The sequence below is a fragment of the Molothrus aeneus genome, chromosome 3 (genome assembly GCF_037042795.1).
Source record: "Molothrus aeneus isolate 106 chromosome 3, BPBGC_Maene_1.0, whole genome shotgun sequence".
NCBI classification, from domain to species: Eukaryota; Metazoa; Chordata; class Aves; order Passeriformes; family Icteridae; genus Molothrus; species Molothrus aeneus.
The window spans coordinates 13,477,391-13,491,097 of NC_089648.1; the positions used below are offsets into that span (position 1 = coordinate 13,477,391).

General features: G+C 40.3%; 1 protein-coding gene across 1 annotated transcript in view; it reads right to left on the bottom strand.

Annotated features, from left to right (window-relative positions):
- Positions 1-13,707, bottom strand: part of ALK (ALK receptor tyrosine kinase) — a 307,024-nt gene that overhangs the window by 225,865 nt on the left and 67,452 nt on the right. The window lies entirely within an intron of this gene.

The window sequence follows — 13,707 nt, forward strand, 5'->3', positions numbered from 1 at the left end:
TGATTTCTCTACAGAAGCCATAAAAAGGGCATATTTAAGAGAATAGCAGCAAACAAAGTAAATGCCTGAAGTCTTGGGGAAAACACTGCTTTGATTTTGTAAAAAATTTTACTTCCCACTTCCACCAAAGAAAAACTGGAAAATTTCAGAGGGACTTATCAGAAGCTTAAATACCAGGTGTCAGTTGTGCCCTATCTTGTTGTCAGTGCAATCTCCTTTTTAGCACACTCTTGTAACTGAGCAACTATAGCACAACCAAGAGAAAAATAACCACTTTTATGTAAGAGCTGTAACTCTTAGTCCTTGCTTAGAGCAATAATCTTCAAGATAAAAATGAACTTCACACTGTATTGTAAGACATTCTTGAGTGGCAATAAAAGAATATCCCTAATGGCACAATTAAAGCTGGTCTCTATGCTAAGTTAAAGTGCCATAACTAAACACCCCCTTATTGTTGCCTAGAATGTGGCTACACAGAGGATCAGGCCAGGGATTTGTGAAGGGAGGCAGCAAACCTGGTGTGCTGCCTGCAGCTGTCATTGATGAAGAGATAGGGAACCATGGAATAATCTTTATATTGGCTTTTCCTCCCTAACATCAAGACACGTCTTCCAGTAGCCCCTGATAAAGCTGGTTGTGGAAAATAATGTCAGGTTTTATTACAACAGTTAAAATAGCTGCTAAAAGCAGATTTTTTTTCCCTACAAATGTGCTTCACTTTGATGCTACTATAAAATAATAAAGAAAAGAAGAATATTAATAAAAAATGAGCTCCTGAAGTAATGAGCTCCTGGTTTTGAAAGCCATGAGTGTTTTGCCTCATGTGAGATGTCTGACCAATATCAATATCCCCATTATATAACATCTGTACCCAGTGCCTCTCCAAAAGAGGGAATAATTTAATATCCTGATCCCAGGTCAGAGATCTCCCCCAGACAAGAACTGCGGGGCTCCTTTACCCCAAACAGACCCAAATGCCTGCAGACCTCACTCATTTAGTGCTACCAGAGAGCCAAGACCTTGTGCTGCAATCCTTTGAAAACTTCACAAAAACTTTAAAAAACTGACCTGCTTCCCACCTCTGCTTCCATGGCAAAATAATCTGAGAGAAAGTCACTGAGGTGCATTTCTCTCCCTAATGCTTCAGTCACAGAATTTAAAATTAAATCTCTTCACCTACCCTGACCAGCCTTACCTGGGAATCACTGCCACAGGATCAGCACCACAGCAATCAGCTGCAGTACTCCAAATTCCCTGGCACTTCTCACATTCCAAAAAATGCCTCTCCCTATTGTGTTCTTCAGAATTCCTGCCTACCTTCAGCCTCTGCTAAGTGGAAATGTTCCCAATGGAACCAATAAATGCAGTGAATTGAGATAAAAAATGAGATTGAACATCTGAGCAGAGAAGACAAGGCAGTCCAGACACCTGAACCTTCCCTCAGCAGCAAGAGGTCAATAAGAGATAATACAAAAAATTGAAAGTTTTTCCTTTATTTTTAAGGAATGGAATGGATTCAGTCCAATTATTTTAACCTTAGAACTTATTTTATCCCATATTCTTTGGGGTTAATTTTGGAACTTCATCTCAAATTATTTGTTTGGGCTATTGGTCTGAACTTGAAGACAAGAAGATTGTATCAGAAGTTATGAATCTTTCCCAATTAAGTTATCTTCCACGAAAGATGCTGGGTAAAAGGTTTTTGTATAGCCAAGAGGCCACTCTTCACAGTGAGGAATGATTTGATTTAAGCATCAGCTTTAGCTGGGAAAAGGAGAGACCTTTCCTCTTCCACCTTCAGGGCATTTTACATCGAGAAAGATAATAATGGGAGACCATTTCAGCTAAATAAATGCTTTTTGTTCAGCAAGGGCAATGCAAACATAGACCACAGTCTAGCCCTTTAACAAAATAAAGGGGTTTTTTTTCTCTCCAAAATAATTCAGTTTAAGCCAAAAGTCATTGAGAAAATGTATCTCCTTGTTTTTAGATATGCTAACCTCCAATTCCAGTTGTTTGTATCAGGGTACTCTGTCACTTGTCAAAAGTAACACTAACCTAAAAAAAAAAAAAAATGGATTGGCAACTGGAAGCTGACAACTCCATTTTTAGTAGCCAGACATATGCTGAGGTACAAGAGAGGTTTCTTTTATATTCCTGCCTGAAGACATACCAGGACCAAATCCTGGCCCTAGGTGCTCCATCACAGCAAGAAACATGCACCTGCAGAGAACATTTGACATTTCTGTTTTTTAAACTTGTGCAAAGGTATCTCCTTAGGGGATGTAAAATCCAGTCAGTTCACCAGGAGTTTGGGGAAAAAAAAATAGAAAATGGTTTATGTGTGCTGAAGTCAAGCCTTAAGGCTACAAATTAATTAAATAAAATATTTATGTATTATTTTAATGAAAAATACCTCTTTAATAGAGAAACCCTTGATGTTCACTTAGAAATGGAACAACAATAAAAGCTTTCTACGTGAGTAATTTTTAAACAAACAGGATTTCCTCCCTTTTTTGTCTTCTCTGGAGGAAGGAATATCCCCAGCAATTAACATATGTAATTTTCTAGAGGTTCATGTAGTGCAGAAATGTAGATGAATTTTTACCAAAACACTCAAGCTCCACCACGTAACCAAATATTGCTTATTGCTCCCTTTGGATATTGCTTGATTACTCAGCTCTCTCACTGTGCTGAGCTGTATTATTTGCAGTTTCTCAGTGGTAAATCTGAGGTGACAGGCCAGCATGTACCTGTCCTCTAGATTTCAGAGTTGCCACAGATGTGTAAGATAATAACTGAGATCAACATGTACTTTCAGCTACATCTACATCTAAAAGAATATCTCAAAATCCCTCGTGTTTGTTTGTGTGGAAATCAAAAGTCAACATTAGTAGAATTTTTGGCTCTAATTTATAACAGCCATCAACAGAGTAGTTCCTAGTAATTATTACAATAACATGTTTAGAAACAGCCACCATTATGATCTGGATTTTGCAATCTCTGGGAAAGCCTGACATTTCAGAAAAGGTTATTCCAGTTCTAAGAAAAAGGTAGAGATTTTCCACAGAAAGGATATTACAACATTAAAATCTGGATTTTCCAGTCTCTGGGAAAGCCTGGCATTTCAGAAAAGGTTATTCCAGTTCTAAGTAAAAGGTAGCAATTTTCCACAGAGAGGATAATATGCAGTTATCTTTCCACTATTAACAAAAAGAAGGACTAAACTACTCAGAACCAAGGCAACTTCATTTGATTAAAACAAAAAAATCTTACAGAGAACCGACTGCCCCAGGTAAGGAAACCTCTGCAGACTTCTCCTGTGAGCCAGAGGCAGGCCAAAGGCATCCTTGGGAAGAGGCAGATCCAACACTGCAGGATCCTGAAGACAAACACCTTAATCTTGCAAAAGAGCTCTCAGGACCCTGCCTTCAGTAGGACTGGGCTGGCTGTGACCAGCTGGATGTTTGGGCTTGCCTCTGCTCAGCTGGAAATGTAAATTCCAGAGGCCTTGATAAAGGATTGCTGAGCTCCTACCTCCGTAGAAGTTCTTGGTTTCTTTTTTTTTGTTTTTTTGGAGGGTATCCTTCCATCCATGACTAGAAAAGATCTCCTGAGAATTCCCTCTCAAATTCACAACTGATCCCCACAATCACACTAACAGTACTCACACCACTTAGAAGCTTTCATTTCCCCCCTCTTCCCATCTACAAACATACTCAGTCACCCATGAAAGTGCAAAAAACACATTATATTGAGGTGACCAAGCAACACCAAACCCAACATACAGCCCAAGTAAATGCTTTGTGAATAATCCATACACTCAACCATGCTCATACAAATCATTGTCTAAATGAAATTTAGCAGTAAAATTAAAATTCTGTTTATGGTCCTGATGGACAAGGCAGAGGGCAAGCTCTCTGCATGCAGTTTCTTGCTCTGAGTAGTTGCTCAGCTTTTTTTACATTAATAGGTGGATGTACTCCAGGGTTTTTTTCACTAACCTTTTCTACAGTATGAAAATGTTCACTGACAGTCTGTCAAGTTTATCTTTTTCAGCTGGAAAATATATTTAATAATGCATTATGTTACAATGATTTTATGTCATACCCAAAGCCTGATGAGTGCAAATAAACTACAGCGTGTATGCCACAAAAACTGTGCTGGATTGTTACAGAGAGGGAATTTGCGTTTTGTGGGCTGTAGCGGACCTGTGGATAGTGAATTCAGTCTGCATGAGGCACAGGAGTGATCAACAATGTTGACTGGCAGGTGCTTGATGAGTAAATTTGGGAATAGCACACACTTACTGTACATAAAGCACGTGTCTCTAACAACACTGTATTAACTCGACCACTGGGTTATCCTTCTGACCCTGACTTTTTTTTTTCTTTTGTAAGCCTCATTTAAAATTTTCTTTTAAACCCTTTATGTCAGCCATGTACTTTTCCCCATCCCCTTTTCAACTGGAATATTAACTTTTTATCGAAAAAACCCAAATTAAAATTTAAAATTTTCTTTTAAACCTTTTATGTTAGCCACGTACTTTTCCTATCTCCTTTTCAACTGGAATATTACATTTTTATTGAAAAAAAAATTAAACTCTTAAAATTTTAAAATTTTCTTTTAAACCCTTTATGTTAGCCATGTACTTTTTCCCATATCCTTTTCAACTGGAATATTAACAACTTTTTAATTGAAAAAACCCAAATGCATCATGACTGATTAATCAGCAAGTAGACACTTCACAGCTCCATTCTTTTTCTACTGACAAGGCAGTTCCTCTGCCAAACATGACCCATAAACATTTATTGATGCAAGGAGAGAATGTGCTAAGTCTGGGCGATATGGCCTGATCAGTGGAACCCTTGGATCTGGAGGGAGAGGAACACGAAACACCCAAACTGCAATTTGATCAAAACATTGCAATAGGGAAATATTAACTAGGTATAATGTCCTGCTGCTCATTACAGGAGAAGAAATAATCCACATTTTCCATACAAAGAGCATTAAAATAAACCAATTAAGATGACCAAGCTTATAACAACTAATACAGTTTAAAAATGTACTGCCATCTAGAGCATACTGCTGCATCTCAGGTGCTCTGCAGCTGCCAAAGACCTGCCCAGTAAGACCCCACAAAACAGCCATGATTCACTGATAAAGAGCTCAGGGCCTCAATTACAGACCAGGCTAGGAATGGCTCAATGGTGTTACTCATCTGTGTGCGCACAAGAAACCTTTAAAAAAATCCAACTCCAGGCTGAGTTTTGCTGTAATAATCTTTTACAGCACAATTAAGCACCTTTGTGGGCAACACAGAGAAAACAAAGGATTGAGTGTCAGTAATTGAACTGCTCTTAACTCTGGTTCAGAGCCTCAAAAGCTGAGGCTGCTGGCAGGACTGTGTCAGGGATGAGCTTCTCTGGCTTGCCTAGTCTGCAGCTTAGCTAAACTGGGGGAGAAAGCCCTGCAGCAGCAAAGCTCCATGTGCAAACACATCTTCTGAATTTTGGATGCTTGTTCTTCGTATCAGCTTTTAGACATTTCAGGGCCACAGCTGGGAAAGGAGTACTGGGGTTATGATTTTGTAGGGCTGTGGTGTTTCAACACAGGGCAACACTTGGCCTTGTCTTTGAACTCATAACAAATGCATCTGAATTACTGACCAGATATGCAGTGAAAACCAAAAGGAATCATGTTTAGCTGTTTCCTGCAGCACAGACAGACCTCCAGACACTGCAAACAGTAGAAAAATGCCAGGTAGAAATCTGCAGAATTGGTAACCTTTCTGCTCATGAACACTAAAGTACTTCAGGTTGCAGATATCTGATTTTTTCTGTACCTGTGGAAATAAAGCAACCCTTCAACTGTCATCTGGGGTATTTGTGTGCTGTAGCTTAGAAAAAACTTCCAAAAAAAAACAACTGAGAGACAGAATTAATGTCTGGTATGTGTGTCAATATTAGAGAGTTCCTCCATTCATGGTCATTGGGAGCCTGCTGCACTGGCCCCCTCCTTTAGATGTTCTTCATCCAAAGGATTTTTGAGCAGTTGCTCATCAGTATGAGTGTTTTATATATACATATATATACACACCCCCCAGACCATGCCAAAATGATCACTATGCTGGTATATCTGCTATACCAGTGTGGTTCTCATCTTCCCCACCTGGGGTCCTGATCCCACATACTGCCAATGTTCATCTCTCTGAATGTCTTGTCCTACCCCTCTGCACTCTGCACTTTCCCCTGCTCTGTACCCGGCTAACAAAACCTCTAGAACCACAGTGGCCAGACTGTCAAGCAAAAGAAAATGTTGTTTTGACAGTGTTTTAATAATTTATTACACACACTGACTTCAAAACATTTAGTGCCTTCACCTTGGGCTTCTGCATAGCTACACAGACACCCAGATGGAGTCTCATCAGATCAGCACACTTCCTATATAATTTTAAATAGTGGGGTTAAAGAAGTAGAAAGAAACAAACCCAGAAAGAACCCTCTGCTCTTTATTTTTTTTTTTTGTGCTGCATTGACTGCATTCTAAATCAGAATACACACAAAAACACCACTGAACAGTTATCACTTTAACACAACTGCAGATATTTAGGTATTCAGTGGCCCACACCCCCTGCAAATTTTAATACAAGCTCATATTTTTCCTCAACATCTGCATTTTAAATCTGTGTCTCATGCTTTAAGATGTGGCATTCAGTGCTCACTTATTTTCATCTCTGTACTTCTTGTCAGTGGACAAAAACACATGCAAAAATTCCTCAAACATTTAAATGCTGGAGAAATGAGTATTTGAAGGTTTTGAAGATCTGAATCTTTGGTCTGCAGGAAGGCTTTCACCCTCAGAGCAGGCAGCCTGCATCACCTTTTAAAGACTTCTTTGATCAGGATGAAAAAGGTAGTAATTCACTTCTCCTCCCACACTTTCATGCCATGTCAGTACCTCTGGCTCTGGAGACACTCATAACGAAGTTTAGGGAACATTTATTTTTCCTTTCATAGACAGCATCTAAATGCCTCCACTCTCTATCAAAGCCATCCTCAGTCACACATGACCTGAGCATTTACAGCCCTCTCTTTGACTGCACTGTAGCACTGAGCTTGGATTGCAGGGACAGAGGAAACACAGTTCAGTTTCACACACCTATTACATAACAAGGGAAAACCTAACTTTTATTCACTGCAGTTTAAAGGTCCAAGTTCAGCCTGAGCTAATTTGGGAAGCAGCTTTACTTTGGTCCACCTGGTTTGCCTGGATTTGCCTGGGGATCCTTCTTCCCTGTAGCCCATAATACTGCTATACATATCTCTTCCTTTGTGGGGAAAAAAAAAAAAAATGGTAAAAAAAAGCATTTTGAAGGTGTGCACAATCCTTCTTCCTCAAAGAGTGTGGGACTTTGTCCAGAAGAGTCTCTGGCATAAACCCACCTTAGGTGCAAGCTGGCTGTGATTTGCTGCCTGGAACCATTCAATAATGCCAGGAGGAAATGGCAGCCAGTAAATACTGGTTATTTGGAAGAAAGCAGCAGCAGTGGCATAAGTCAGCCTTATGTTTCCTTGTTATTATCATTATTACTATTATTGCTTCTGTGAAAGGAGGGGAATTCTATGCTTACTGCACAAGTACATGTGGCAAAAGGCTCAATAATGGCTCTTCATATAGAAATACAAATCCAGGGGCTTTTTGGGTTTTTTTTTTAATGAGATATCCCCACCCCTTCACATTTAAAATAGGCCACAAACAAAGGAAATAAAATACAGCAACTTCAGTTAAAAACTGGAGATTTCCTGTACAACAGAGGCAGAAATCATGGAATTATGTTTCCCACAGACACTTTCCCTCAGCTGTATCATGAAGACAGAGGGAACAACTGTGGAAAGGTCACTATAGCTGCAGAGGCCTTGTCCACTTTTTATCCATGGAATACCTGAAATCTTTGAATCCATGAATATTTGAAATCCCATCTGAAATCTTTGAATCCAAAGATGACATTTTAAGAGCAGAAGATTTTAAATTATACCTACCATATCAAAACATAAAATGAACACTCAGAGGAATCAGAGGAAGCCCTATATGAGTACAACAGACACAAACTGTGAAGAAGTGACAGTAAAGAATTTCCTGCCATTTGCATGGCCAAACCCATTTATTTGCTGCATTAGGCACTTCTGTTAAGCTATAATGTTGCAGAGTTGCAAGAAAAGTTCGGGGTGTTTTGGTACCAGAGAAAATACAAGACATTTGTTATTGGTAGGCAAGCTGCATTATTTCTAGAAATAGAAAAAGGGTGTGATGACTATTTCAATCTAAAACACAGCTGTCTTGGCAGGAACAATAAAAACTAGTTCATATTCCCTTTACTGGGAAGGATGCCAATGTGCTTATATTGTCTATTTTCACTGCAGCATTTAATTTTGCTTAAGGTAAAGGACAGCATCTCTGACTACAACTGTGGGGTATTTAGATGTGAAAGTACCGCTCAAGGAAGTTCTGTAAGTGCTGCCAAAATGAAGGCCATAAAGCATCTGAGTGAGGCATCAGAAACTCCTGTCTTCACTCACACAGACATCTCTAAATTGACTATGAGTAAAGATTGTAAAAGGGAAATTGCTTGTCATTCTGTTTTTCAGGTGCTGAATTAAAATAAGAAGCAGTATCTCTGAAGATCCCTTGAGTTCTGTAGGATGTTTTGGATTCCTTGGCATAATTTTGTTCTGTGTAACTGCTTTCCAAAGATCTTAACAGGTAAGTAACCCTCAGCATTGCCTAAGGAGAGGTGAGTGATGTAAAGCAGCTGATGCCACCAGCCACCTCCATCCCCTGCTGGATGGCCCCAGAGCAGAGCAGTTATGTGCGCTTATAAAAGAAGGAGCTCCAGCTCAAGGTACCCCCCCTGTCTATGGGGCAGGATGGCCAAGATTCTCTCTGCTGATGCCAATTATGCTGCTGTGAAGTTCTGCTCAGGCTTGTATTTGGCCTCTGGTATAAAGACAAGTGTTCAAATACGCAACAAAACATGGTCTAAGGTGAGTAGGAAGAGGCAGGTTACCATCATCTGCCTGTCACACAGAGCAGGAGCTTTCTGGTGTCTCTCTTACATATTCCTACATGCTGCAACAGCCTTCCTTTTGGGGAAAATCTGGTGAGGTGGGCTGGCCCATAAGGAACTGTAAAAAAATTACAAGACATGAACTACACAGAAAAAAAAATGGACATATAATTTACATGCCTCTTATGTGTAAGGATACTAAGAAACCATGGGATTAAATGACCTGTTCAATTCACACTGCAAAGTAGTAGTAGAGTTTAGGAAACAAAACAATTTTTACTGTTTTCTTCTTCCCAGAAGTCCCCACTTCTGGTGGTCCAGCCCTGTCTGTGTCAAAGGATTTCACCCTGCCTTGTGAAAGGGGAATTCTGAGCATTTGCAACAGAGCTGGTGTGTGGATGGGGCTGTGAGCTACACAAAAATAAAACAAAATAGCTGTGCAGAAATATCTAGAAGGACAGGCAGATACTTTATATGGATTTTTTCTTTTTCATTTCTCCCCAAGTTTATGTCTGTCTAAATCCTTCCCTGCAACAGGAGAAATAGCTTTGCTCTTCTTCCCCCCAGAACCTGCACTGTTCAAATAAGAATTTCCCAAAGTGATTACCAAAAGGCCTGTAAGAGAAATGATTACAAATGGCTGAGTTAACTGCTACAGACGGCCTCATCAGTCATCATAATGTGATCTCAGCACCAGGGTCATCAGAACAGGCAACTTGTCATGACAGATGACACCTCTTCAGGAACACTTCCTCTCATGACTTTTCCCAAAAAAATCTCTTGGGATGAGGCACTTGCAAATAATGGTCCTTAAGCAATAATCAAGGAGGAATCATCACCAGCTGCCCTCATGAGCTGCTTCCCTGATGGGGTTTGTTGGGTTTTGGCTTTTTTTTTAGCCTCAGAGTGTGGAATGTTTTATCTGCTTGCACATCTTGAAATCAAAGTAGTTTTGGCAGTTGCTCTAAAGGTGAATTTAGAGATGATGATAAGAGAGACAAATGAGGAGACAGGAGGCCTGAAAAGGCTGAGGCAGCACTGTGAGCCTCCCGCCACTTTTCCACTGCCAGCCCCAAATGCTGCAAAACAATTTGTAATCTATGCCTCATTTTCAGCATCTAGGAAAGAAGGAGTATATGCTCTTTTGTGCATCTGCTATGGAAACTGCTTAGCTGAATTTATTTGAGTTATACAGTGATGAACACCTTCCGTGATGAACACCACACTAATACCCATTACAAATAAAGGCCAATTTATCATCTCATATATACTGGCTTGGGACCTGGATCTCAAGACCTAATTCCATTCCCACTTCATCTTATCTACAATGGGATCTGAGATAAATTTTATAGTTTCTCCTTTTGCCTTTTTATTCTGCTACTAAAATGGGAGTAATGACGCTCACTGAGTTTGGAAATCTTTGAATAAAAGACAGTAAATATTTTTATGATGAAATATTTAAGCAAGGTTTTCAAAATATAATTTCCATCAAACTCTAGTGTCCTGCTCCTCACACATACAGCTTTTACTGTGGCTATGGTTAAAAGCTTGTGTAAGAAGCACAGTTGGCTTCTTAGTAACACACATCTCTGTCACAGTGAAGAGGCAAACTCTCAGCAATGAACAGTTTGCTTGTGAAATCTGGCACTTGTTGGCTGTTTGCAAATAGTTCATGGGCAGAATACAGTTGATGAATACTTTCAAATTACTCAAATATTTACTGGGAACAGATTTCAGCCCTTGGGGTTTTCTGTTTGTTTGCTTTGTGTGGTACTCCTGTCATACACCAGTTGGTCTTTCAAATGCCTGTGGTTCACAATAGGTGCTGGATCTGAACAACATTACAAATTTCTGCTTTGCAGGGAACTCCATGATTTCTTTTTGTTTCCAATCCATGTGTTGGAATGAACAAGAATAAAACTGAAGTTTCCTCGAAATAAAATCTTATGTAGGAAAACAGCTGGGGAGCAAATGCTTCTGTGTAAAGGAATTAAAATTAAAGTGTTTCCATGTCAATTTTACAGTAAAATATACCATAGTATAGTTGCAAATGAAGTAAATTATAGCACTGCTTCATCATAGTAAGGCCAAAATACTTCATTTTGATTTTCTCTCAGACTGAAAAAGACCTTGGCATTTTGTGTAAATTGACATATTCCCATAGGAAGTCTAGCTTTCAACATTATATTTCTTGATGGAAAATCTGCCATTAGAAAACAACTTAAGTAATTCTAATTCTTATGCATCTCACATGATAAGAATTTGCTATTCTGCTGCCAGAGCATCTCTCTGAGAGTCCCCTGATAGGGACCTTGAACTGGAAAAGCCACTCAGAAAAACACTCATGGAGAGTCAACAAGGTCTTTTAGAAAATTTAGTAAAGAGCAAAACAGAATGAGCACAGCTATGGCAAACCCATAAGAAATTCAAATTTTAAAAAATCTCTATTGGCAACAAACTTCAGGTGGATATTTCTTTTTATTGACAGAGAGGGAGCTGCGTATCAGAGGCAGCACAGCACACTGTGGGAATTACAACAACAGGCTGAATCCCCACCAGAATGATGCACTGCTCCTTATATCCATCTCCTGCTCTAATAACACTGTCAAGAATTTCAGGATGGAAAACACAAATTCTCCTTTCCTTTTCAAAAAAATATCAGCCTTTCTGCCCACACCTGCAGTCACAGTCCCACCTTTGGCTGTCTTGCAGTGCAAGCAGCTGATCCATCACTGGGGGCATTCAGCTGAACTGGCACTGTTGGGCTGCAGAGAGCCTCTCTGCAAGTTTGAATCCCATCAGGGAGGTAAGAACATTCACACTTTCATAATTACTGGTTTCAAATTAGATGTCTTTTGAAACAGTTTTCCAAACTTCTTCCAAGGCCTGCCTAACATCCCTCTGTCAATGGCAGTAAGAAACCATCAGGTGAGGATTTGGGGTATTGTAAAGGTTCTTGTCATACATCAGGTGAGGATTTGGGGTATTGTAAAGGTTCTTGTCATACAGCTTAGCAAGTAGAAATAAACAGGAGCCAGTATCACCTTAGCAGGCAGCCCTCCAGAGCTTGCTCTTGAACTGACTGTGCATTAGCCAGGACTACAGCTTGTGACATTCTGGGAAACTATAAAATTACATGAGGAATAAAACACTTGTACTAAGTAACTTGTTATTAAATTCTGTTTTAGAGCATTGTCCTGCCTTAAAAGATTTACTGTGTGCCACAACACTGTCTCAGAGCCTCATCCCCCCACTAATCTGTGAGCTGTGGAGGTGACTGTGTGGGCTCTAGACATGAACAGAGACTGCCCTGAACATGGCAAAAGCCACTTCAGGCTCGGCCCACTCAGATGATGTGTTAGAGTCACAAAGCTGTATTTATTTCTCTCTAAGCAAAGAAGTACTTTATAAAGATAAGCAGCCTTCTTTCTTTCCCATTTACTAAAAGAAATCCAGGCAAAATAAAACCAGGGAGCATGCTTTTCTCCCATGTTAACTTGATCTTAGGAAAGACCCTATTTTGGCAGGGTGTCTGACGTCTGTGAAGACAAATAGGTAATAGAGAAAGACATCACCATCCTGGAGACGCATTACAATGTGCAGAGTGGGGATATGAATAATTCTTCATAGCTTCTGAATTATACAGAGGTGACCAAAAGACACAAAAGAACAGAGCATGGTAAATGGATTTTTACCTCCATCTCACTAACTTCACTGCCTGGCCACAACTCTAATTCAGCTGGTGGTCAGGGTCTTGTTCTCTTGAGGACACTTACCCCACATATTTTCATTCTGAGGCTCCTCATCCAGGTTCTCCTCAGTGCACATCTGTCACCCCCTGAGGTGTCCCTAAGCCTTTGTGTCTTCCTGCTCACTGATGTCCTACAGCCAATCTGCTGGGTAGCTAGAAGCAGTCTTCAGCAATTCGGTATATCTGCATCAGTTTTGCCTTATTTCTTCCCCTCCCCTCCTCTCCTTGAGGAACAGTCTCTCTCTCCCTGCTCCTGACCCATGACTGAGCTGAGGAAGCATGGGATGGGATTTCTTGTGCCATTGAGAGGTATCTGCTTTCTTGGCTCTGGGAGTGAGTACCAGAGGTAGCACTGGATCTGAGGGGAGGTCTTCCCTGGTGTTTTACAGACAGGAGCCCCTCACCAGGGCAAATATTGCTCTGGAGCACCTGAAGGCCACTGAACAGATGGCAGGGTATAGGATCAGCCTGATTCTCACAGTGAGGAGAGGAGTATGTTCTTCTGTGCATGAAACCTGCTTTTGTTCTGCTCCTGCAGAGTTTTCTATTAGTAGTCACCATCTCAGATGTTTGTGCTCCCTGAGAACCCACAATCTAATATTTATCAGGGGTATAGTGCTAACTTGTCCAGCCTGTCCTTGTTACATTGCTAAAAATAGTAATTAACCTGTTTTTTGCTCCTCACTATCTCTGGAGAACACCTGCTTACAGAGGGTTGATCAGAATCCAGCTCACTACTCACAGGAATTAGCATCATTATCTCCTTGTACAGACTGCCTGAGCTGCATATTCACTTTCGTGGCTCTAGGTTTTAATCTGCTGGTAATTCTTCTGCTTTCTGACCATCACATCCTGGGCTGCATGTGGGAACATCAAGAGCTTTCCCCCC